We start from the raw sequence: 27,426 nt of genomic DNA on the forward strand, positions 1-27,426 counted from the left end.
GGTTTGATTCCTCCGTCCCTTTCTGAGAGCCCGGCAAGCTAATGAGAGTATCCCGCCCTCACAGCAGAGCCTGGCAAGCTACCCGTGGAATATTCAATATGCCAAAAACAGTAACAAGTCTCACAATGGAGACGTTACTGATGCTCCCTCGAGCAAATTGACGAACAACGGGAAAACAGTGCTACATATATATATGTATACATATATTTATATATATGTATACATATATATATATATATAAATGTATACTCCCTTGTAGGATTACACAGACAACCAGCATACTGGGTATAGGAACATGTGGTGTCAGAGCTGAAAATTTTTTGTGTGCTAGAGTTTTGCACATTCTGAAGTGTGCTCTTGAGTTATACTGCTTGATCTTGAGTATGTATGTATAAGCACAACAAATGAACAGTTTCTAAGGTATTTTGTTACAAATAATTAAAAATTCTCCAAAAAGGTTCAGACAGTTTATTTTACAAAATGCCTAGAGTAGCCTTTTTTCATTTGACATGTAGAACACAAATAAAACACGCTCTGGTGACTTTAAGAAAAGCTGTTGCCATTAGCGGAAGAATGAAATTAGCACAATATAGACTTAAAATTCCCACAAATACCACATCTATAAAGATGGAGAAACTTACCTGAAGGAAGAGCAAACACGTAGAAAAAAGGATTTTGTCATAGATCATTCTTTTCTCCCAGTCAGATTCCACTCATTCCTCACTTCTTGATACCTAATATATTGATCTGATTTCTTAGCATCCCATATAAACTGTGATATGTCTTATTTATTGTGGGACAGCCATGTAAATCCTCCATTTGCATGTAATTGAATGGTTTATTCAATTAAACTATTCTAAGCAAACTAATCCCACTCCTGCTCATATTAATTTATTTGTTTGACCAGCAGGTGAAAAAACAACAGGGAAAACAATGAATGGGAAAATTTTTTACCCTACAACCCTTAAATTTTTATAACATGGTATGTCTGAATTTCATTTCTGACAATAGCAATAGTGCCTTTTTCCAGTTTTCAAATTTTCTGCAAAATTTCTGGATTGAGGAATTGAAGAATGTGGAAAAAATGTGAGCCCAGAGAAGGAATAAATGCTAATGGTGCTTAGAAAATTAAGTGCCAACTCTCAAGCTGATGGGGGCAGCAATCCAAGAACATTTGATTTCAACATTTTTACTGTTTATTTTTCTCTTCTAAAAGACTACATGATACTAATATTTTATACTAAATAAATGGAAAACTTGAGGTTATGTATATACATGACTTAAATAGAATTTTTGAGTTTCAGAGGGTAATATTCATTCTGAGAATTCATCTTTTTTTCTTTAATTTTTAGATTTTATTTACATTAATTTACTCACAATAATTGATTAAATTCAATATTTCAACACCAATCTCAACACCTTTACATCTTCCCAACACCATTATTATTTTGTATTGATGTTTTAAACAGTATGAGATATTTGAAAGGATCTGTCTCACAGTAATTCAACAAAAAAGTAAGAGAAAAAATAGAATGCAATCTCCTGGAGTTCTAAAATCTTAAATAATTGGAGTCTGGAGACATCTCTGCAGCGAGCTGCTCTGTTCTGAGATCCATTTGTGAGTCTCTGGATCATGGCCGTTGTGCTGAAATGGCCAGATTGTATCTTCTTTCCACCGTTTTCCTCAAAATTTCAACCCATGTCAAAAAGAAAAAGTATCAAAACAACAGGAGGCAAATTCTGTATTTTAGGAAACCACAGTTTTTTGCTTGCTTGTTTAATTTTACGTTTGTGTTGTTATTTTGGACCATACCTAGAGGGCCATGCTTGGTAACTACTTCTGACTTTGTGCCTGTAGGTCCACAAAGTACTGGAGATGAAAACTCGGACTCCAACACGCCAAGTTTGAACTCAAGGTTTTGAGATATTATCTTATGCCCAAACTCATCTGCAAAGGAAAATGTGAATCTTAGTAAAACCAATTGCAAAGTAAAAAGTGGATCTTCCTTCACCAAATTATTTATAATAACACAGTCATACAAGGACAGAGAGGGAGAGAGGATAAGAGAGGGAGGATGAGAGAGAGAGAGAGAGAGAGAGAGAGAGAGAGAGAGAGAGAGAGAGATCTGAGGCTTGACATATATTCTAGGAGTTAAGGAGTAACTCTCTCAAAATGTTGTGAGGCTGTGTCATCTTATCTCTGACATCACATGGCCTCCTGATAATTACCTGATGGAGCCCTGAGGTACCTAAATACAGTATCAGGGCCTGAGCAATATACATAACGTTGAACCATTGTCCCGTCTGGCTGAGAATCACCAGTGTAGACCTGTACATTCTGAGAACTTCCAGGAAGAGTCCTAAAGAAGCAAGTAAACAACCTCAACAAGCAAACAGGCAAACTAAGGGCTTTGTACACTTGTACACTTGTCTTGCATATGTGAGACTCAGTTTTGATCCTGCTCCTGGCAAAACAAAATAATAAAACCAGTGAAAATAAAACAAGTCACTTACTCTTTATTGTCATATGTTAATAGCATCAAATATATATGAACAAAAATAAGGAACATATGGCATGTGTAAACAAAGATGCCCATACATAAACACACAGAGTGAAACTTCATTCAAAGTCAACTAGGCAAAAGGCACACAGTAAATCAAGTAGACAATAAAACAGAGATAATAATATTGTTAGGAATATTCAATTCAGTGGTAACTTTGGTTTACAAATGTTGATGAAGCAAATAATAATATTTATGCATGAATGATGTCAAATTTTATTTCCTCGCCATTAAAATGAATCATGCTGATGGAGAGATTGTAGGGAATGTAGAGAGGTTACGGTGCATGCCTTGTGTTTGGGTCACCCAGATTTCATCCCAGCATCACAAATCTCCCTAGCATCAACCTGTACAGTGCTGGAATCTTCAGCATCCCTGGGATGGTCCAAATAATCGCCAGCACTGCAGGGTTTAAGTGGTGGCACATAATTGGATCTTGCTTTGTGTCACCAGTCCTATTGTCCAAGAATCACTGGTATGCGTGTACCAGCCTCTGAAACATTGCTTGAAGAACTCCACTCAAATTAGAAGGAACCGTGAGGCAAGTAGATGTCAGTGTGTAACTTAGTTATCAGCTATAGTAATTACTATACAGAATAAATGGAATGAAAAAATGTGAAATCATTTTATACAGTGACTGCAACATTCAGAACACAATTTTCATACTGAATTTTGCAACGACAGTATGTCAAATACAGAGGATATTCTAAGCAGAATAAAAATATTTGAAACAAGAATATAATTCATAAAGCTAGGTTTCTCATATCTTGGTCTGACACATCTTTCCAGTTTTATTTTTCGGTTTTCTGTTTTTCGTGGTTCTCAACTATTTTGATGTCATTAAATATTTCCCATGGAGTCTGTTTTTCATATACTCACTAATCATTTCATTGTGCTTTGTGTATTTTTCATGTTCTTTTAAGGGAACATTTAAGAACACTATGTGGGAGAAGATAAGAAAATGTTCATGAATCATGAATGATTTTATGTTATTTATAAATACAAAATGCTAAGATATTCTACAATGCTGCTAGGTGTTAGCAATTTTATCATCCAAAGTTGCAGAAAAACTGGTGACCTCCACACAGTTTAGAACATTAATAAAGGTTAAATGTCAAAATTAAATTACTATTAAATTTCTGTCTTTCTACTCTCTACTTAAATTTCTACTGTAAGCAGGAATAAGAATAAAAATTAGTAAATAAAACTGGTAAATAAAAATATTTCTGCTTATTATGATGCAGTGCTTTTTTTTCTTCAATTAAGCACATCCTCACACACTTGATGAAGAACATAGGGAATCTCTATTACTAAAGTGTCTTTCATTTATATGGTAGTAGAGGTTTATTCCTGCTAGGAAGATTAGTTTTGCATGGTTTGGTTCACTTCCATAGTGGGAGTCATAAATCCATCAAAATACATAAAAGAGACTGATGGCCTCCTAATTAAAGCTTATATTTATGGTAGAGACAGCCTTCTTGGGGAAATTCTTCATGAAGCAACAGACTAAGAAATGCCTATTTTATCTCTTAAAAGGTTAAGTGTATTTTGAAGGCATGTAAAACTATAAGGAACACAGATGCAGTTACTATACTAACTCTATTACAAGCTGGTTACAAATAGATGGCATTTGGTGCCCCAAATGTGGGTCATTAAGCAACCATAAGAATTATTATTCATGAAATGTGGTTGCAACTTTAGTTCCAAAGATAAATGGGGAGAGGTAGACAAAATACTAATGTTAATTTACATGAGTATGGATTGTTCTGTTTCTACAAAAGGCTAACAGGAATAGTAATCAGTGAAGTCTTTCAAAAATAAAATATGTATTTGTTTTAGACAGAGAAAATGTAAGATATCCACAGTAATACTTAACATCTCAAGTCAATGTTAGTTTTATTGTCAGTATTCTCTAACAAACTTATTTCAGTTTCATCCTTGGCTTCTTTGTTTTCTTTCTTTTACTTTCTGAGCTGTGGTCAGTACTGGTGGTGCTAAGGGGTTACTCCTGGCAGTACCCTGGGACCATGTTATCCAGGGGATCAAACCCAGACCTCCAGTATACAATGCAGACACTCCGCCCACTGATATTATCTGTTGCCAATCCACTGTTTCTTGAAATTAAATATTAATGTAATCTAAAAAGGGTCATTTATAAAGCAAAATGTTAAATCAGAGAAACAAGTCTATAGCTTACACACCCAAGACCAAAATTAAATTATGGTGGGTGGGTCACAGAACTATACTACGCATGGTGTAAAAGATGTAAGATTTGAAAAACGAGGAATATGGAATATGTTATTTTAATAGTAAGGAAAAATAAAACATATCTCTGATATATTTTATCTAAATAACTTTCACCCATTTTTTTGCATCATAGCTGGTATGGTTCAGAAACTATTCTGAGTCCACTATTCAGTGGTCCCTTCTGTTAGCACTCAGGGCACGTTATAGTGTCAGAACTCAAACCATGGTGTTTCACCCTAACCTCTTGAGCTGTATTCAGGCTGTATTCAGTCCCCAATAATAGCTAATATATATATATATATATATATATATATATATATATAAGCAGGGGACAGAAAAATAGTACCAGAAATAAGATTATTGCTACGCATATGGTTTTTGACCCTACTGACCCTACTACTATGCGATCCCAAGCATCAGCAAGAGTAATCTCTGATCACTGATGGAGGAATAGCTTGGAGTACTATCAGATGTGGCCTCCAAATCAAAAGAAATATAAGAAGAGTAAAAAACAAATTAGGTTAAAATCAGCACCATAGGAAACTATTAAGTCTTTGAACTTGAATATTTGACGTTATATTTAGTTAATGTAAAATAACATTCAATACTAAATATTGATGTAATTTAATTAAAACATTCCTAAATTTGTTAGAAAATGCTATAACATATTAAACAAACTCATTCGAAAGTCACTTTTTTATATGTCTATTTTCAAAGTTTCCAGCATGCTACTCTTTCATTCAAAATATTATCCGTTTGTTTGCTTTTATTTTTGTGTATCATACCTGACAGTGCTCAGGGCTTAGTCCTCGCTCTGTGCTTAGGAATCACGCGTGGCAAGGCTAAGATAATCATAGGTGGTGCTAAGGATTGAACTAGGATTGTTTACATGCAAGGCAGTCACCCAAATTTCTGTGACTGTCTCCCCAGTCATTAAAATATTATTTTATGCCAAATATTTTCTAATTATCGCAATATAAAATGTATTACAGAACTGAAAAACTTGTTGATTTGTAAATTATTTGTAACAGATAACAACACATTTTGATAATTTTGAAATTAATTTGTGAAAGTTGTCCTTAGAGCAATGACATTAAAATTAATATCTACGTATTTGGCAAGAGACTACAGTAACAGTATATTATGGGGGATTTCAGAGGGATTGGCCACATGGAAAGCTAACACTTTAACTCCTGTAAGTCCCTCAAGTCCTCAGGAGAAGTATATTTTGGTGACTTCAAGATGACTTGTCCCTTTAAATATAAAGCAATATTTGATTGTCAGTTTTAACTCTGAAAAAATGTGAGAGGGGTAGGAAAAGAATACAAGAGAGTTCTCTTCATTGTCTCAACTACATGACTGGGCAGGAATAGTGCCATTGGCAAATCAGAGTAGTACCCTGATATTTGATCTGACTAATCCCTCTTCTTGTACTTCCCAGCCTACAGAACTGTGGGAAAAGTAAGTTTACCTACTTAGCCCGATAATGAAAAAAGTCACTGTCATGGTCAACCTTATGTTCATCAATTTGCTCGAGCAGGCACCAGTAATGTCTCTATTGAGAGACTTGTTGTTATTGTTTTTGGCATATCGAATATGCCACGGGTAGCTTGCCAGGCTCTGCCATGGGGGCGAGATACTCTTGGTAGCTTACTGGGCTCTCCGAAAGGGGCGGAGGGATGAAAATAGTAGTTATAATAATATAGTAAATATAAATTTGGTTAAATAAAATAAATTTAATTTATCATTAGATGTGAACAGGGCTATGATTGCAAATTATTCTTATAGGGAAAATGTATTGGGGTAGGAAAGAAAAGTGTTATTCTTAAATTGTACAGCGTTTGTTTTTAAAGATGAAAAATTGATAATGACAATGGTTATGAAATGGTATGAATGTACTTAACACTGTTTATTTATATAATTAAAATATTGACAAACACTCTAGTTATAATTTATGATAATTACTAGAAACATTTTATTCATGCAAGTTATGTTTTACTGTTTTCATTAGTATTTGGTCATCATGTAAAATTAACCAGTTTGCTGTATGTTCAGCTTTTCATTAATTCAATCACAAAGTAGTTGATTATTATTAAAGTATACATTAGTTGTATAAATTAGAAATATCAGTATTGCATAAACATAAATTTGTAGAGGTTCATTTCAAATGACCGCAATTGCATTACCAATTTAAATTCTTTGCTCACTTACTAATCTTATATTCAATAGTTTAGAGTAACTTCTGTCATTTATGGGGCATAGCATTTCTCAGAAAATGGTTTTACATTTAGTTGTGCAATAATTGGTAAAGGAAAACATATTTTTTTGAAATCAGTTTACATTTTATGCCTAATGAAGGCCATGCAACTTAATTTTCTTTTTATGAACAATTACTGATCATTGGAAAGAGATGTGTATGTTAAAATACTTTAAAAGAGGGTATATTACAAAGTTCAATACATATTGAAAAAGGAATAACAACAGAATGAAAAAGAAAACTAACTTCTTAGTAGAAAAAGTGCTGATTCTATTTTGGTTTTCTTTATGTTTTGGAGACCATACCATTGGTTTTCAATTACATAACAATGATACCTTTGTTTAAATGTCTTTGTTTCCCTTACCAGCTTCTATCTGTGTGTTTCTATGTATCTATTTATGTATATATGAATCTATCTATTCATTTCTCTATTAATCTCTATGTTTTGGAATTATATGTGTATGAAGAATTTTTTAATTAAAAAAGTTATACACTGAGTGCAAATTCTAGTCATGTGATTTTCAAAACGTATGATCTGAGCCTGGGATATAATTTAGCAGCAAAAGCACATACCTTTTGGGGCTGGAACAATAATACACCAGTAGGGTGTTTGCCTTGCACACAACTGACCCGGGTTCAATTCCCAGCATCCCATATGGTCTTCTGAGCACCTCCAGGGGTGATTCCTGAGTGCAGAGCCAGGAGTAACCCCTGTGCATTGCCAGGTGTGACCTATAAAGCAAAAAAAAAAAAAAATACCTTTCATGCATGAAAACTCTTTCAATCCCTGGTACCACCACCATAACACTAACAGAAAAGTTTCTCTTGAGTAAGTCTAGAATTAACTAGAATTAAGTTTCTTTCTATTATACAGTGGTTTATAATACAATTTCTATATCATTTTTCATACATGTACCAATATAATGGAAATTAAAGATTAGCTGGTGCATGGATATTAGACATCAATATTCATAAGTTAAATATTGTTTTAGCTCTTTATGTGGTCTAGCTTTAACAATTGCATTGTCATTAAAAAGAAACAAAGAGGTAAGGACTTTCTCAAGGTTACACATCTGAATTTTAAATATAGGCAGATTGACTTCAAAGATGGCATTCTTAATTTTTTTTTCTGCACAGAAGAAATTAAAATGTATATAAAATTAATGTCTGTTTTTATGTCTTATTACAATCTTAACAGTAGGTAAAATCAATAATGCTTAACATACTTTTGAATCAATATCAGTTTTGGAGTTGGGCTAGGTATCACATCTGTTATTAACTGATGTTGGGGCGAGGATCAAGATCTCCCTATAACGACAAAGAGACTCCAGAGACTGCAAACAGCAAGCAGGGTTTATTGTAAGACCGGCTAGACAGGGTCCAGCCGCCTACGTGGACACGCAGGTCCAGCAGGTTGGGCAAAAGACCCCGAGCTTCTCCAGAGGAGATCTTATATAAGCCTTCCCTGCCGTTACAGCAGAGCCCGCGCATTTCACAGCCAATAGATTTGTAATATTACAAACTTTCTTAACCAATCCATTTAAAAGGACATCACTCCTTAGCCTATGACTTTAGAGATCAGTATTTGCGTCAATATTCAGGAATGTCCCGGTTCTGGGGGTATTCCTGGGTCCTGTGATATGGGTCATGTGATATGGGTCTGGTTATCTGGTCTGACCACCACCCTTCTTGCGACCCAGGGTGCCTGTATCCAAATTCCTTGCTCAGGGACAGATAGACAAGTTATTCTAGAATGCAGGCTCCTGTAAAAAGAGTCTTAAGAAAGCTAAATAGATTCCTGTGGTCTGTCCTGAGCCAGTTCCTCACACTGATATAAAATATTTTGTGTTTGCTCATAAACTAGAGTTCTGTTTTATCTAATGTTTGAGAGTACTTTGCTTATAGAATAATTTTTGTAAAGATAATATGGTAGTTCTTCCTTATTCAGAAACTGTAAAACTGGAATTTATATTTAGCCTGGTAGGAATATTTGCTGTTTGGAAAATAGATGTGAACTGATGCCATTTTATATTGCCAGATAAATTTCTGTTAAATCCTTAAATATCTTTGGAGTTATATGTCTGTTCAATATAGCTCAATGCCCTCTTAAACAAGGTATGGCAACATTGCCCCACCACTAAATATCACAGTGAAGTCAAGTTCTAACGAATTAGCAATGATAAACTTGCTAATTATTTTATCCTTATTTAAGATATGTTTAATTGAATTAAATTAAATTTAAGATTATATGTATGGGTGAACAGTAAAATTATTGCAAGAAAATATTGGCATTAAAGAGCTTTAACTATTATATTTTATTCACATTCACTATCAAGAATCTGACCCTTTATATTCAGTACACACACACACACACACACACACACACCATAAAGAATTAAACAATATTATGTGGCAATATTATGAAAAGCAGATCATGATCAGGAAATCACCAATTCCTCGGGCGGGCTCAATAACCTCTCATTTCGTCCTTTCCCTGAGATCTTCGAAGTCTCTCTCAACTGGGCCTTCCCAACAAAGTCGCACTGGGGGCTCTTTCAGGGTCAGGGGAATGAGATCCAGCTTAATACTGGATTTAGCATATGAATACACCATGGGAAGCTTGCAAGGCTGTCCCATGTGGGCAGGAAACTCTCAGAAGCTTGCCAGTTTCTCCCAGAGGGAGAAGTAGGCTACAAGATATTGCCTCTGGGAACTTGCTTTTAAGTCTCTCTCTGGATGTTGGCCAATGATGGGATTACACACACCTGGGTTCCTCTACCGGTACCTTCATGCATGAGGCCTGTCTGAAAGTGTGGAGAGGGGCCTCGAGCATGGCTGTAGCTAGGTTCCGGTGGTCTTAGGCCGCCAGGAGCTCTGCTTGGGGTGGGGAGGGAAGCTGGAGCCCATCCCCTCTGAGGGGCTCCTGGGGAAGACAGCCAGGCATGCGGGCAAGAGACTTTCTGCATGAAAAGCAGAAACTACTATAAAATATTTTTTTATTGTCCTTAACAATTTCACTGTCAAATTTGCATCATTTCATGCGTTTTCAGAATTCTAAGCATAAAACCCAGAACTACTTTAAAAACAGCATGAACAGGACTATATGATATATTTTCCTCATTTCAAAAATGTATACTCATTTTTAATCTGATAAAATATGTAAATCATCTTTATAAGATCATTCTAAGATAGGAGCACATGCAGAACTATTTCTTTTTTTTTTTTAAAGAAATATTTTATTGAACCACCGTGAAAACAAGAAAAAAAATACAAAGCTTTCAGGTTTAAGTCACAGTCAAATACTGATTAAACCACCATCCCTTCACCAGTGCACCCGTTCCACCACCAAGAACCCCAATACACCCCCCTCCCACCCCACCCCCCATCTAAGTACCTAATGATATTCCCATTATTCTCTCTATATATTGAGTACATTTCATATTTCCATACAGAACTCACTATTGTTGATTGGAAATTTTCCCCAACAATCAGGCCTGCTGAATAAGCATCATCTAATAATTTCTCTTCCTTGGTAAAAGTGAAGACTTTGAGTCCGCGCGGCCGCTATTGCGGCCGCTATTGCATCTCCAGAACTATTTCTATTGATTCTTACTCACAATAACATTGCTTTTCTTGTGTCTTTTCTTTTCTTTTTTTTTAATCAAATTCATTTATTTAAGACCACTAATAGAAATAAGTTGAGACACCTCAATAGCTGCCATCACGCCTCTAGCTATTGCGGCCGCGCGGTTTTGGGTTTCTAATATTTTAGCTCAGTTCACAGTCAAAATGGATGGCTGCAAGAATCTGCTCTGGTGCCAAAATGGGTTAGGAGACCTCATGATCACAGTCAGTAGGCGGGAGGCTCTGCTTCTCGTGCCGCGGCTCTTGGTTCATCTCTGGGCGGAAGGCGCGCCGGGAACACCTCCCCTCCCAGGATCACCTACAGGCTACGTCACTAAAGAGAGTCCTACCTCCTGGTGGAGGGGTCTTAGAGGGTGGCTCTCACCGCGTGGCTGCTGCCGCTGCCGCCATTTTCGCTCAGAAAAATGGGGTGGAGAGGGAAAAAAAAATCCCTCCCCGGGCTGCACGAGGTTGTAGTTCAGTTCACAGTCAAAATGCATGGCTGCAAGAATCTGCTCTGGTGCCAAAATGGGTTAGGAGACCTCAGGATCACAGTCAGTAGGCGGGAGGCTCTGCTTCTCGTGCCGCGGCTCTTGGTTCATCTCCAGAACTATTTCTATTGATTCTTACTCACAATAACATTGCTTTTCTTGTGTCTTTTCTTTTCTTTTTTTTTAATCAAATTCATTTATTTAAGACCACTAATAGAAATAAGTTGAGACACCTCAATAGCTGCCATCACGCCTCTAGCCAGAATCCCCCACCTCACAACTAAGCTCTACAGAGATATTAACTTGCTGAAAATGTCAGGTACACGGTTTTTACTTTTTTTTACTGTGACGGAAATCTCCAGGTCTTATCAGAGTGAGGATGGCTGACGTCCCCCCATCTTCCTGTATTTTTGTATGCCCTGACAGCCACACCACATACTGACACATGTTGCCATGTAAGCTCATCCACCTGCCTTGTTCCATAGATTCATAAATAAATCTTGAAAAATATCAACTTCCAGAAAAAAATTTCTCAAATATCTAGTCACAGTTGATAACTATGGAATGATCTCAGGAGGGCGTGTGGGCCAATTTCTCACCCTACCAAAGCCCTAGCTGATTCACTCACATCCCAACAGCATTAGCATGACTCCAGCCAGACTGCTCAGTTAAATATTCTGGACACTTTGCTAGGTGTGTCTGCAAATGCAAGCATGACATCTCCAAACTCTACAGTAGTAATATGCCAGTATTAACATAGATTGATTGTGAATGTAACATAGAATCCAACTAATCTCTACTAAAATGACCCATTAAAACATAAGGCTTAACTTGCAAGAAAACCTTAGTAAACCTCAGATAAGGACTTCCTGTCCCCCTGGTAAAATACAAGTTTTCACAAATTTTTATTTACAAAAACACTTTTTGATTACTTCATTGGCCACTTAGTGATAATAGTCAATAGAAAATAAATGATTTTGCATAGGACTTGAGCGATAGCACAGCGAGTAGTGCGTTTGCATTGCATGCAGCCAACCTGGGTTTGATTCCTCTGACCCTCTCAGCAAGCCCGGCAAGTTACCGAGAGTATCCTGCCCACACGGCAGAGCCTGGCAAGATACCCGTGGTGTATTTGATATGCCAAATACAGTAACAAAAAGTCTTACAATAGAGACGTTACTGGTGCCCACTCAAGCAAATTAAAGAACAACAGGATGACAGTGCTACAGTGATACAGGACTGGAGCGATAGCACAGCGGTTAGGGTATTTGTACTACACGCAGCCGACCTGGGTTCGATTCCTCTGTCCCTCTCTTAAGTGCCCAGCAAGCTACTGAGAGTATCTCAACCTCACCGCAGAGCCTTGCAAGCTACCCGTGGCATATTCAGTATGCCAAAAACAGTAACAAGAAGTCTCACAATGGAGGAGTTACTGATACCTGCTCGAGCAAATCGATGAACAACGGGATGACAGTGCAGTGCAGTGCTATTTTGCATATTCTATCAGGGAAGACTTGACGGGTGGTTGGAAAAACTTAGACAATGGTTTAAGGAAGACGACAATGCTCATGGTATTGGTGTTGGAATATTGAATGCCTATAAATCATCATGAAGAACTTGGAAACCACGGTGTTGAAATAAAGATGGTGGAAAGAGAAGATATAAGTTGCATTTGGCATACATACATATTCTGATGAAAATAATTTATGATTTTTGCTAGTGATATGTCCAACATCTCTCAAGAAATCAGCTTCTACTAACCCAGAATAATTGCCATTGAGCTCGTAAATTAAATTTCTTGGACTATGTACAACTAATCAATGCTAGAGAATCATGGAGAGACTTCTTTCCCACTCAGTCATATTCTCAAGATAGTCCTTTAGATTTCAGGTTTATAAACACTAGAATCCTCTTATGTCCCTTTCAAATATGTAATCTTCCTAACTTTATGCAACATATTTTCATGAACATATTTGTCCTTAATATATAAGCTTCAGAAACAATTGATTATTAGTGCTGATCATTTGTTTGAGGTTATATTTTCCTAAGTTTTTGTTGGGTCTAAATTTCCTTTGTCACATTTTAAAATTAAAAGCATATTCTGATTTTGGGGGTGGGGGGCTGACGCGATAGCACAGCAGGTAGGGCATTTGCCTTGCATGCGGCCGATCTGAGTTCGATTCCCAGCTTCCCATGTGGTCCCCCGAGTACCACCAGGAATAATTCCTGAGTGCATGAACCAGGAGCAACCCCTGTGCATTGCTGGGTGTGACCCAAAAAGCCAAGAAAAATAAAGAATTTTCTAATTTTTATTTATCAGAACATGACTTTCATATCTTTAGGGAAGTGAAATAAAATCATGATTCACATATAAACATAATAAAGTGCATATCAACATTATGTAAAAGTATTAGCAGTGTTAGATAACTTTAATTATAGTTTGTGTAAGTCATTATTTAGTGTATTTATATTTTGAAATAATTTTTATCACCTTTATGGAAAGTTACATAAAATATTATTATTAATACTTTTGAATCAGTAAGTATATTTTATTACTTTCTACTTTCCTATTTTATTGGCAATCATATGCATCTATATTTAATTTTTTGAAATGTATTAGATACATATATGAATTATTTGAAACCTATTGATTAATCAAATTTCTAAGAAAATATTGTTATAAGAGAATGTACCATGAAATCTACTTGAAGAAATTTATGTACAATACATTGTTGATTATAGATGTACTTTTGTGCAGATCTCTGGAGAATAAGTATCTTATTTAGCTGAAACTTCACACCTGTTGGTTACAACTTTCCTTTTCTCTCTTCAATGCTCCCTAGTAACCAACATTTGAAAACTTGATTTCATAATTAAAACCTTTAAGATATTTCATATAAATGAAATAATTTAGTGCTTTTCTGTGTTGGGCTTTTAACTTAGGAAAATATTCTCAAGTTCCTTTTCTGTTGGAGAATTTGGTTCTTCTGAAAGCTAAATGACATTCCATTGAATGTATGAGCCATACTTTCCCCCACTGCATATAAAGTTTTTTCTTTATCAATTTTTCTCTTAATGAGTATTTGAGATTTTTCTACACTTTAGTTATTGTGAATAGTGCTGCAATGCACAAGAATGTGCTATATCTCCCCAAGATCCTAACTTCAATTTCATATAAATAGGCCCAAAAGTGGATATCATGCCTTTAATTTTCTTCAAAATAATTTTGTTTAATTTAATTAAATAAATATTTGAAACATTATAATTTTGCTTGGCCACTTGTAGATTTTATCCAAAAACATACTAAAATGTTTTAATCAGAAAAATAAATTACAGTGATTTGAAAATATTTTATTTGCTTTTCTATATATTTTTTTCTAATTTATTTTTTATTGAATCACCATGTGGAAAGTTACAAAGCTTTCAGGCTTAAGTCTCAGTTACATAATGCTCGAACACCCATCCGTTCACCAGTGCACATATTCCACCACCAAGAACCACATTGAACCTCCCCCCACCCCCCCACCTCCCAGCCCCCCACCCCGCCTGTGTAGCTGATACATTTCACTTTACTTTCTCTTTACTTTGGTTACATACAAACAAAAAAATTCACTATTATGTTTGGAGTTTACCCTCCCCCTCCAGAGTCGGACCTGCTGGAAAGGAAGCATTTGACAATTTGTTTTACATTGTGGAGAATGAAGAGATATGAGGTCATGTGGCCACAGTAGTGGTCTCGAGGTTCTAGATTTCTGTATTTTAGTATCTTAGTGATTAAGTCCAGTGGACTTTCTGCCAGAGGTTGCATTATTGCTAGCTCGGACCTCTCTGCTACTTTATATTGCACATATGAGTGCAATCTTTCTGTGTCTGTCTCTTTCTTTCTGACTCATTTCACTCAACATGATACTTTCCATGTTGATCCACTTATATGCAAAGTTCATGACTTCATGCTTTCTAACAGCTGCATAGTATTCCTTTGTGTAGATGTACCAAAGTTTTTTCAGCCAGTCATCTGTTCTCGGGCATTCTTTTTTTTTTCCAGATTCTGGCTATTGTAAACTGTGCTGCGATGAACATACAGGTGCAGATGTCATTTTGACTATACTTTTTTGATTCTCTGGGGTATATTCCCAGAAGTGGTATTGCTGGGTCAAATGGGAGCTCAATTTCTAATTTTTTGAGAATCGACCATATTGTTTTCCAAAAGGGCTGAACCAGCAGACATTCCCACCAGCAATGTAGAAGGGTTCCTTTCTCCCCACATCCACGCCAACAGCGTTTGTTTTTGTTCTTTTGGATGTGAGCCAGTCTCTGTGGTGTGAGGTGGTATCTCATAGTTGTTTTGATCTGCTTTGATGTGCTTACCCATTATGTGAAATTCATCCCTTAAAGTGGTACAAAATATTTAATTTTGATTTTTTTATTAAACATTCTACATACCCTATTGTAGGGTAACATTGGGTTTGTCCTTTTAGCCTTGCCACAAGGAACTTAGTTTACCTTAAGCAACGTCCTTTCTATATGCATACTCTACACCGATACTCTTGTATTCAGCATACTCACCATCATATATCATATATATCTTCATAATATACCATACTTGTAACTTTTATAAATTCTTTTAATCTAATATTTATAATTATAATGACATGATATCAATTTTTTGTTTAAAAAAGTTTATTTTCAATTTTTCTACTAAAAAATCTTGAGGAAGTTAGCAATACATCCTATTCATGTATGGTCCAAAATTTCCATGCTTTGAGTTTGCTGCCTCTGCTTCAAATTGATATTTGGTTAGTTTCATCCCAGCTAAACATCATTCTCTTTGGTGAGCTACAGTAAGTACATATTTCACTTCTTTTTTGGCCACCTGCATAACCAGACTTGTGAGTACTGATATGATGGAAAATCATGTAAATTACTATAATTTCTATCTGCTAAATATTAATATGAAGAAAAGAGAATACTTAATTTTATTGTCATTGTGCTGCAAAAACCTTACTCATCAGTATACTAAACATATTTTCATTAGTTTGAAATAGAGTGAGTCTGACTTTTATTCCACAGACGACAGAGTACATAATGTCTATTCATCATGTGATTGATAATGTTGATTTTGAAAAGAATTACTTAAGCTATTTTGATAGCCTGTGTTTCTATGAATCAGAAAGAATAATAAGAATAACACTTAGTTTCTAAATTTTCCAATTTTACCTTAATCATAATGGACTTTAATTAGGTCAAACTATATTCATTATCTCCTTTTATAGCTTAATATTTTTATAAAAATGCACACATATTTTGCATTTCTTACTTTTTTACATAAACATGTTTCAAAGAAATTGACAATGTATCCCTAGTAAATGGTAAACATATAAGGCTATCATATGGAATAATATCAAATACTTTATTATATGAAGAAATAGAAATCACTGAAATATTACACTTGTGAACATATTGAATCAATGCTTAAATTTCCATCAGTATTTTATCCAACATTTATTTTTTCCTTGTGACAAAATTTTTGCGTAAAAGTGTCTTAAAATAAATACACACTTTCAAGATCTGAAAGAGCCTTAAGATGTATGTAGCACTTTAAGTACACTTTAAGTATTTATGTCTATGTGCTCTGTCTTTTCTCTATGCATTCATTTCATTAGTTTGCCACTTCAATACTGTCAGAATTGCACCAAAGGGATTTAAAGGATTCTCTTATGATCATTTTAGAAAGCACTCTGAGAAATCACCTGTGATATTTCAGTGAAGTTAGCCCCATTCTTAAGGGAAAAGAAAATGATATTTCTTTTATTTTTAAATGTTTTTATGGGTAGGTTTTTCTCCCTTCAGCTTGGTATATTTTCAACAATTCTTTTGCTTTCATAGTGTTTTCACATACTCAATCCACCAGTAGACCTGGAAAATAGTTAATTAGATACCATTGTATATTAATTTTTCTTGTGTAAGGAAAGAGTACTCAGATATCTTTGAAAGTCTACGAGTTTTCTATAATATAACCCATCCAATTTTTTTGCTCAAAACCTGATACATTCCAAAGTCTGTCTTTAAATGATGCTATAAAATGTATTAAGGTCAGGGGAGTTTTAAAAATGGATATTAAGCCAGACCTTTGCACATAGAAGCAACAGAGCAAATACATACTACAGGCCACAATACTTCAGTCTTGTGGATATTATGGATATTATGTGGATATATTATAGGTTATGAATATTTTTGTCAGAACAGAATTAAAATTAGGGAGTAAATTTTCATGTCCTTTTAAAAATTCATCTTAATAGCATAAAGTTTATAACAAATGTAAAAGTAAGCTCTTTCAGAGTACTTTATCAGTGGTTTGATTTTTTATGTATTTTTTTTTCATTAAAGATGTTCTAGCTCATTGTTTGACCCATGTGACTTTTTCTGATCCTCTTATCAGATTCTTAGTTGTCTCAGCTGGACTTTATTTCTTCCATGTCAAATAGGATGGAAGTTTCACAAGATCACTCCATTTTCTTATGCTACTTGAAAATTTGATTTTATATACTTCAAATATGGCCAGAGGAATGAGATGACTAAAGATACCAAACAGGTATACAAAAAAACAGTTGTGTTAAACATTGACCTACAGTGACATGAGATAAAACAAATCAAAGACTAGATTCTGGGGTTTCTGGAGAACTGAACTGCTGTCAATCTTAATTATCAATGGGAATTGTGCCAGAATAGCACAGACATTCCTTAGATATTATCTTCCCCCTGAATGTTATTTATGGTTTTCCTATTTGGAGAAATGCTTAAGATTTAACTATGTGACTTAATACACACTGAATATTTCAGAACAGATTCATTTCTGTGACTCATGTCGAGAGACTAACCTGTCTCAATTGATCTCATTGTATATTTAAAAGGCAGAAACCATGTAACTAACAAGAAAAGTCAGAGAGGGGCTGGAACGATTGCACAGCGGCAAGGTTCTTTATGATAACATAAGTACGGGATACTTGAAATATAAACATCAGCAAAAAAGACCTGTAAAACTGTAGAAGCCTCTCTGTTTTAATAAACATCTACAGATGAAAATAAGCAAGCTGAACTAAAACAATAAGAGTTTGTGATTTATCCTTGGGGGCTGGAGCAATAGTACAGTGGGTAGGGCATTTGCCTTGCACACGGCTGACCCGGGTTCAATTCCCAGCATCCCATATGATCCCCTGAGCACCGCCAGGGGTAATTCCTGAGTGCAGAGCCAGGAGTAACCCCTGTGCATTGGCTGGGTGTGACCCAAAAAGAAAAATAAAAGAATTTGTGATTTATCCAGAGGAATAGAGTATATCATGTAAAGACAACAAAAGTCAATATTAAAAGTTTTCTTTGATAATGCTTTATTGAGAGTTGGTTTTTTCATTGCCAGCACTCTGGACTTCTGACCTGTGTGATTTCTGATCTTAGCTTCTCAAGAGTATATAAAGTAGTTGTAATAATTGAATAAAAAATAAAGCCTTGTAAACATTTAGGACTAATAAAAAGTAAATTTATTTAGGATCAGATATAGTAAAAATGACAAGAAAGAGAAAGTGAGTTTATACCAATTATTTTCCCCTATATATTAAATTTTACTTAATTTTTATAAGAGCCACACCTAGAAGGTCACTCCCACTGATACTTTGCTTGACAGTGCAGACTTGACATTTTGATGCTAAAACTACTGGTGCCAGGAGCCAATGAGACCACACCCCTAAGTGCAAATGTGGTCAGATGATTTCAGGGTTGAATTCAGGGCTTCACACATGCTAGGTTTCTGTTCTATCATATGAAATCCTTTCCATGGCCCAAGAACATTTTTGTTTGTTTGTTTTTGTTTTTATTGAATCATGGTGAGAACAGTATCAAAGCTTTCAGGTTTAAGTCTCAGTCATACAATGATCAAACACCCATCCCTTCACCAGTGCACATGTTCCACCACCAAGAACCCCAGTATACCCACCTCCTACCCCCCACCCTGCCTGTGTGGCAGATAATTTTTCACTTTACTATGTCTTTACTTTGATTACATTCGGTTTTCGACAGAAAACCCACTATTATTATTTGAAATTTTCTCCCAACAATCAGACCTGCCAAAAAGGCATCATTCGGTATTTTTTTTTTTCTATTGCTGATAATGAAGAGCATCTGATGTCAATACTGTGATCCAAGCTTGGTTTGTGTTCCCCTAGGATCATGGCCATACAGGACTGGAGGAATGATTTGTGGGTGGTCGCTTGGGGGTCTCGTTTGAGTGGGGAGCTAGAGCTGGTTCCGCACCCCATTTTTTTATTTTTGCTAATAATTGCTAGATTTTCCACACACCCATCACTGCAAACTCCTACCTCTCTGGCTCTGAAAGGTGGCGGTTTCCATGAAGCCACAAAGAGGAAAAGGCCGAGAGAAGAAAATTCTTCCCCTCCTGGGGTGGGATGGGGCCATGAGAACATTTTTGTTTGTGTTGGTTTTGATATTGGGCAGCACCTGGTACTAGTCATAACTAGTTCAACGATGACTCTCAGCAAAGCTCAGGGAACCAAATACTCTACCAGGAATTAAAGTGAGATTGGTTGTATACACAACATGGGAAATATATTTAAAAACACGTGCTATATAAAGAGATTTTCACACCAAAGCTATAATAATTTGATGACAGTACATTTGCGTCATAGGAAAGGTCCTAGTGATTGGGAATATAGGATGCTTGACTTCCTTGCAGCTAACCCGAGTTTTATCTCCAGCACTACCTGAACAGTGAGAAGAATGAGATCTTAACACAAAGCCAGGAGTAAGCACTGAGCACTGCCAGGTGTGGTCCAAACACAATGTCCTTAACCAAAAACGAAAAAGAAAGAAAAAGTCACAATCTAAGAGTACAAAGCACAATATAAGATGGAATAAATATCAAGAAAAGTAAATGCTTGAATATAAATTATAAGCTTGATTTATCATGTATGGGCTGGAGTAATAGCACAGCGGGTAGGGTGTTTGCCTTGCACATAGCAGGCCCAGGTTTGATTTCTCTGCCTCTCTCGGAGAGCCCAGCAATCTACTGAGAGTATCTTGCCTGCATGGCAGAACCTGGGCAAGCTACCTGTGGCGTATTTGATATGCTAAAAACAGTAACAAGTCTCAGTATGGAGATGCTATTGGTGCCTGCTCGAGCAAATTGATGAGAAATGGGATGACAGTGATACAGTGATACAGTGTCTGTACATCCAGCTTCAATTATTTCAGGAAACTTAAAGGAAGATAGCAAAAGTGTCCTGTAAGATTTTAGCTTGAAAATGAAAATAAATGAGAGCATGAGCACAAGAGAATAGTTAAGAACTTATTAAATAGTTTCTGATTATGTGAAGGTGTACATTGATTTCTTGAGGTAAATTCTATCTTCTCAATGAATCTAGCACAAACAGTCACGCATTAAGGAAAATTTCTCCAGATCCTAATTATCTAAAATTTTAGAATCTCAGAAGCTATTGATAGCATACAATACAAAATAGAGATTGTCTGATAGACACAGGGGGATGGGTGAAATGGGGGGGAGGATACTGGGGACTTTTGGGGTAGAAGATGTGCACTGGTGGAGAGTTGGTGATCAATCTTGTATGACTGAAACTCAAATAGGAAAGTCTTTTCACTATACCGCATGGTGATTTAATAATAATAATAATAATAATAATAATAATAATAAACAATTATTCTGAATTTTTTAAAAAAGGAATGTGAAGACCATGCCCAATTCAATCAGTTTAATCAATGGCTGAATAAATAGCAGTGCCCCTACATTAAAAAAAAAAAAGTCATGTTTATTCCTCTGCCTATTCTATTGTGGGCTGGAGTGATAGCACATCGGGTAGGGCATTTGCCTTGCACACTGCCAACCCAGGTTGGATTCTTCTGTCCCTCTCGGAGAGCCTGTCAAGCTACTGAGAATATCTGCCCACACGCCAGAGCCTGACAAGCTACCTGTGGCGTATTCGATATGCCAAACACAGTAACAACAAGTCTCCCAATGGAGACTGGTACCTGCTCAAGCAAATCGATGAGCAATGAGATAACAGTGATACAGTGATACAGTGATTCTATTCTCATCTGTAAATGAAAAATTCAGTCTTATACTTATCAGAGAAAGTCAGGGACTATTGAGCAATGCTGTCTACAGAAGCTTTGAGTGCTTCTACAGAGGGTCAGGATACAGGGTGAGAATCAGATCTATTGTCTTTCATGAAGATACACCTAAGCAAGATGCAGAAGGCTCATGCTTAGTGCCTAGAAGGGGTGTCTGAAATGGCTCTAACAGGGTGAATGTTAGCTATCCAGGTATAGACAGATATGCAAATTGAAACACCTTTGTTAAGGAGCCAACATGTCAAGGTTATTGCCATCCAGAGAATGGCCCAGCATGGCGAGTTTTGTGAGCCAAGTAACAATATGTGAGGCTTGTAAGGGGCATATCCTATTCGGAGTTTGAGAATGGACCCCATATGGAGGAGGGGGAGGAGTATTTATAATATCCCCTATGTGATGTTCTTGGCAAGCCAACAAATTGGCATAATACAAATGTGAATCAGAAAGAACAAACAGGCCACAATTGAGGGTCTGTATAAGAAAACTGTGTCTGTCATATTCAAATGACTCCAGCTCATAAGTAAAACAAAGAATGAAAAATTCTTTGAGATAATAGGTGGTTAAAAGGACATGGTACCTAACATAATAATTTATTCTGAATTTGTTCATGTAGGTTGGTTTTTTGATTCTGAGACTTAAGGTATATTAATGTATTATAATTTTTTTTAAAACTCTTGATCTTGGAAATGAAGTTGTGGAGTTATATTTAAAAACTAGATGGATTCTGTCAATCAACTTGCCTGATATAAACTATTACGATGAAATTGAGGGTTATATTATTTTTGAAGTCAAGATAAGTCTCCTCCTAGTAAATCAAATGCTATTTTGGATGTAAATGTAGAATTTGCAATGGGTTTGGTTATAATCAGTTTATTTTAGTCTGTAACATTAATTCCTTTAGGCAAACCATGTTGTCTTCCCATGCAATTTTCATGTATCCATAACTTCTTTTCTAGGCAAGATTTCTATATAGATTTTTAAACATCTGTAAATTGTTCCTAGATCACATAGATAATTTCTTACAATTGATCTCTCAAAACTTTTTATCATCTACACATTTTTATTTACTGCTTTCACTGTGAACAATATGTTACTAGTTAATCAGTTTAGGAATAGTTGAAGGAATACATATGATGATCTTCCAGTATCTGTATTGCAAACCATAATGCCCAAATAGAGACAGAGAGAGGAATAGGGAGAGAGAGAGAGAGACAGAGAGAGAGAGACAGAGAGAGAGAGAGAGACAGAGAGAGAGAGACAGAGAGCGAAGGAAAGTATCTGCTCTACAGTAAGGCGGGGTTGAGAGTGTGGCAGGAGGGAAACTGGGGACTTTGGTGGTAGGAAATGTACACTGGTGAGGAGAGGCTGTTGGAATATCTGACTAAAACCACCATGACCAACTTTGCGATTGTGTATCACAAGGTGATTCAATTTTTAAAAAAGTGTCTGAATAGGAAAGTGTGAAACATACAAAACCAGGTGGGCACGTAAGGTAATGATGTGTGTGTGTTGTTCTCGGGCTCTCAGGGTGGCGCTCTCTCTCTCTTGAAACTTGCATTCGGTGCTCTTGAGTCGCTGTGTATGGACCAGATCGGGATGGCTTCTCCTTTGTGGTCCACTTCTGTGTGTACCACTGTGCTCTCTTCTGTCTCTCTCTCTACCCTCTGTCTCTGTCTCTGGAGTCTCTTCTCTAGTCTCCTGTGACCTTTCTCTCTCTCTGATTCTGTGTCTTCTCTCCTGATTCTGTGTCTTCTCTCCCGGTTCTGTGTCTTCTCTCCCACTTCTGTGTCTTCTCCCTGCTTCTGTGTCTTCTCCTTTCTTCTGTCTTCCTTCCAATTCTGTGTCTTCTATCTCCTTCTGTGTCTTCTATCTCCTTCTGTGTCTTCCTCCCGTTTCTCTACAGTCATAGTTTATATAGCAATCACATAGGGTGGTGACACAAAGGTAGGTTGAACATTAACAAATTAGTAAGGAGGGGTAAGACCACAACTCCAGGAGATTAACAAAATCTCATCTAAGGAATTACTCCAGATTACTAGGAGATCCACTCAAGGGCATGATCCCATCCAGGGTGTGTCACTTTCTTCTTTCCTCAGCTAGTAATCCACTTAAATATTTATAGTAAATCTGCTTCAAATATTTCTAGTAATGTCATTCTGTATGAACACAGTAAGAGATATATCAGACTTAAAGTCTGGTTCTTCCTGAGTACATTCACTATATATTCCAGACCACAGTCCTCAGTCCAGTTTAGTCTTCCTAACCCCAGTAGGATCCTAGTCTCATTGTTACTTTTGGATCATGATAGCATTTGTCTATGACCATGTTCTCAACTTATAGTTGAGTATTATGGCACTTTGGCCTGGCTCATTTCGATGACAGGGTAGCTCACAGCTTTCCCTGGGTCCATTCCGTCCCACGTCGGGACCCTGCTTTTGGGGTGTTAGGAACTAAGAGCAACTGAGTCGAGAAAGCAGATGCCCAGGAGCAAATATTATTGGAGTCAATCAGCTCCCAAGTTACAAAGCATAATATTAACTGTCTTCCTCTGTCCATACAGAAAGGACATTACTTAAAGATAAACTAAGTTCCCTGCGGCAGGGCTAAAAGGACAAACCCAATGTTATCCTATAGGAAAGAAGTAGAAATAAAATTGAATACAAATTTCTTGATTCATATAAAAATAGTTCATAAAATAATTTTAATGTATCTTCAAAGGTTCTGCAAATTTTTATTTGATTTTTTAAAAGGTAAATTCAGTAAGAAAAATCAGAAAGATGGGCTGGAGTGAAAGTACAGTGAGTAGGGCGTTTGCCTTGCATGCGGCCGACCCGGGTTCGATTCCCAACATCGCATGTGGTCCCCTGAGCACTGCCAGGAGCAATTCCTGAGTGCAAAGCCAGGAGTAACCACTATGTATCACCAGGTGTGACCCAAAAATCAAAAATTAAAAAAAAGAAGAAAGAAGAGTGAATGAGATACAACAGGACAGCATTTTTGTGTGAAAAACAATGTGGTGTGGAACAACAATAAAATTAAAATATACAACTAATTAGAGTTGAGAAATTTATTAGTGCAATAGTCTTATTTTAATGAGGCATTTGGGCAAAGTGAAATAAGACCTGGCAAGCATGGTTAAAACCAAATTGTGCAGAACATTTTATGCCATGCTAAGGTATTTGCAATACAATCTGTAGATAATATAGCAATTTAAATATGGTAGGCAATCATTACCATGTGTTTGCTTATTTTCAGAAAATACCTCCCGTGTGGATGCGGGTATGAGACTCTTTGAGCAAGGTTAAATAAATTATTTTTGTACTGGGGAGATAGTACAGTGATTATGGCACTTGCTCTGTATGTGGCCAGCCTTAGTTTGATCTCTGGAACTGTGTGGTGTTCCAGACACAGCGAGGGTAACCCATAAACAAAGACCCAGAGGTAATCCACAAGAACCGCACTTTGATTTGGGAAAAAAACAACCAAACAAAAATTGTAATATTGGTTATTAGGAAGACAGTATGCACTACCTATTTGGTGGCAGAGGAGTTACAAAGAAGATGCATTTTTGAGGTAGATTCCTCAGAATTTAAGGTTGATGCAGAAGAAAGTGATGGTGATAAAAGAATGATATTTGCAAGGCTTTAATTTTGAAAATAGCTGGTTGTGACATATAGACTATAGGATTTCATAGAAAAGTAAAATACAGGCAGAAAACCTGAGTTCAGTTAGAACCATATTTGAATTGTGCTACGTCTGACGAGATAATTTAATAATGCATAGTGTTTTAATCTACATATGTTTAGATGCTAGGGAATCTCAACATTTAGATATTACTAGGAGATCAGATAAACTATATTTGGAAGAAAATGAATCACAGAATAATAACAGTTTTGAGCCAGAAAAGAGTTTTGTGGAAAATTATTCATAAAGGTACAATATCATAATCTCTAACCCCAGTCAGTGACCATGATCTATATTAATAGATCTAGGGTAGGTGGGTAGTGAAGAAAAGACTTTGAAAGAATACACATTCAATTTACCCCTTCATTTAGAATAGAATTTCTAAATATTTTTAGTCACCAATATATTTAGGCAGAGATAAACAAAGACTATTTTTCTCTAAAATTTATTATATCATGAATAATATTTTAAAAATTATTTTAAATCTTTGGAAATATTTTTATTCTCACATTTTATAATTAAATATGCAAAACTTGTTTCTCTTGATCTCTAGAATTCTTCACTGTTTGCCATTTTATGACATTTTGAAAATAGTATAACAAATAGAAAAGGCTTGATCTGCCCTTTAGAAAACAATGACAGAAAATGTTTATATTTTCAAGGCTGAATAAATGACTTGAAGTGGAAGAAATTTGTTCTTAGAAGAAGCCAATATATCATAACTCACAAAACACTAACCTGATTGCTTTGTGGATGGTTCATTTTTACTAATTTATTTCATAGATTCTATTTTTTCCTAGAAGAGAAAAACTTTTAAATAAAAAAATATTAAGTAACCTGAATATTTTGTGGAACTGATTCAGAATAAAATCCTTGTTTAACAGAGTATGAGGAGAGATGGAGACAGGGTACAGTGGGTAGAGCACGCACAGTGCCTCACAGCTGATCTGGTTTATTTCCTATATCACATCGGGGCCTTTGAGTACTGCCAGGAGTGATCCCTGGGCACAAGGCCAGAAGTCAATTTCAGGCACAGCCAAGTGGTGGTCTCCCCCCACCCTCCCCTTTCTTGTCCTGTCTCCGAGAAAGCAAACACACAAATTATGGAGTCAGATTAATACAGGATCCTCCAATGGAGAGAAACTCTTAAGTAATATTTTCTTCTATATTTTGAAAAAAAAAAGCATCAATAAGTATGTACTGCTTCAGGGAACAGAGAACTTTACAAGATGCTTATTTCAATTTAGAGTTTCCTCTGGACTGGTTTTGATCTTTTCTACCTCTACAACAATCTGAACTTGGGTGTTAAATATTCCCAATAGTTATAAACTACAACATAACGTATTGTTATATTAGCATAAAATGTTACTGTATATAAAATACTTGAATACAGATGGTATTTTATTATTCTTAACTTTTATTTTTCAGAATAGAGTTAGTTCTGGAGTCAATACCAATTCCAGTGCTACTTGGGTTTATGTCTTACCTCATTTGTAATATTCAGACTGAAATTTGAAATACTTCTTTGTGAAGTAAAATGAAATATTAAATATGAGACCAATGGAGATATATTTATCTCTTGATATGTACTATATTTTTGTGTATTTCTGTACCTTGATATTAGATTTTTTTTATTTGCATATATCTAGGCATTAGACTTAATGAAGCCAAATATTTTTGAAACACCTGGTGATTTAATTTAGTCTTTTTAATACAATGACTTAGATATAGTACACAATTCTAGTTAAGGATATGTAGATATAGAATTAGTTTCTTAATATTTTGAGGACAAGTGTTACTGATAATGAACCATTAAAGTTTTAAGTTGATGTTCTTTCTCAATAAGAGTATTTTAATTATACAGAATCTATTATCAGTGCTACAGTATAAATTGTGTTTGTGTATAGTTATAAGTTCTTCTAGGCTACATTTGATACAATAATAATTATTTTATATTATTTAAAATATATATGTATAATTTATTTTCAATATATATTCCAAAATTGAAGACTGAAATACTGTATACAAAAGACTCACAATTAAGAGTAACTTATTTTCGTACTGGAGCTTTATTACAGCAGGTAGGATATTTGCCTTACATGTGGATGACCTAGGTTCAATCCCTGAATGCCATATGGTATTCCTAGTAATGCCAGGAGTAATTCATAAGTAGCTCCTGTGCATCACTGGGTGTAACCCTAAAAAGAAAAAATAAATAGCAACTAAATTTTTCAATTAGGATTTAATAAAATGTTGTCAGTTTATACCTTTTAAATTTATTCAACAACTTGGCCATTTTTTAATAAAATTCTCAAATTTTAACCACTTCCATTAAACTAGCACAAGAACTACTTAAACTTAATCAGTGTCTTTTTTATATAAACAAAAACTTTTTTATTTTAAAAAT

The sequence above is a fragment of the Sorex araneus genome, chromosome 2, assembly GCF_027595985.1.
Source record: "Sorex araneus isolate mSorAra2 chromosome 2, mSorAra2.pri, whole genome shotgun sequence".
Classification (NCBI taxonomy): domain Eukaryota; kingdom Metazoa; phylum Chordata; class Mammalia; order Eulipotyphla; family Soricidae; genus Sorex; species Sorex araneus.